The sequence below is a fragment of the Acyrthosiphon pisum genome, chromosome A2, assembly GCF_005508785.2.
Source record: "Acyrthosiphon pisum isolate AL4f chromosome A2, pea_aphid_22Mar2018_4r6ur, whole genome shotgun sequence".
Taxonomy (NCBI): Eukaryota; Metazoa; Arthropoda; class Insecta; order Hemiptera; family Aphididae; genus Acyrthosiphon; species Acyrthosiphon pisum.
In genome coordinates, this window is record NC_042495.1 from 58,076,515 (window position 1) to 58,077,685 (window position 1,171).

The window sequence follows — 1,171 nt, forward strand, 5'->3', positions numbered from 1 at the left end:
AAAAAATCCAAAATCGTTAGTCACAATTTTTTTTTATAAGTGCTTAAAGTTTAAATTTATACGAAATATGTCAAAATTGCGAAAATTTGCAAGTAATTTTGTGGTTGAAAAATCGTAAAATTTTTTTCTTTTATAACTAAGCTTTTAAAATTTGGTACAAGGTTCTCCATAAGTTTTTCTTTAAATATCTGTAAAAAAAACTCAACCGGACTAAGACACAAAAATTTTTAGGAGTGTTTGAAATTTAAATTTTTACAAAACCGCATTAAATAACGGTTTAGCCTCAAACGATTTTTGATATTTGTTATTATTCAAAAAGTATGAGTCGTAGACACTTGAAAATTTTACCAGTTGTTTAAATTGACATTTTCTTTATATAGTTTTATTTTCAAAATATTTCACTAATTTTTAATCTATTTATAGGCAATTGAAATGATCGATTTTTTTTGATTTTTTTTTTTATAAATGTTGATAAAAAAAAATTAGCTGGGACAAAATACTTGAAAATTTAATAGAAGGGTCCACATATGTTGTTCTAACTCCCATTCAAAAATTATAAAAATACATAGGCACAATTTTTTTTTATAAGCATTTAAAGTTCAAATTTTGACTAAATACGTAAAAATTACGGCAATGTTCAAATAATCTTAAACAGAAATTCATAAAAGTTTTTCTTTTTAATTCTAAGATTTGGAAATTTAATACAAGGCTCCTAACATATTTTTACAATAGCAGTTGCAAAATAAAAGGAATACATTGTCACAATTTTTATTTATAAGCATTTAAAGTTCAAATTTTGACAACATATTATGTAAAAATCACGAAAATTCGTAAATTATTTTATGCTAGAAATTCATAAAAAATTTTCCTTTTATATCTAAGATTTCAAAATTTAATACAAGGCTCATAATATATTTTTACAATAGCAATTGAAAAATAAAAGAAATATATAGTCACGATTTTTTTTTTATAAGCATTTAAAGTTCAAATTTTGACTAAATACGTAAAAATTACGGCAATGTTCAAATTATCTTAGACAGAAATTCATAAAAGTTTTTCTTTTTAATTCTAAGATTTGGAAATTTAATACAAGGCTCCTAACATATTTTTACAATAGCAGTTGCAAAATAAAAGGAATACATTGTCACAATTTTTATTTATAAGCATTTAA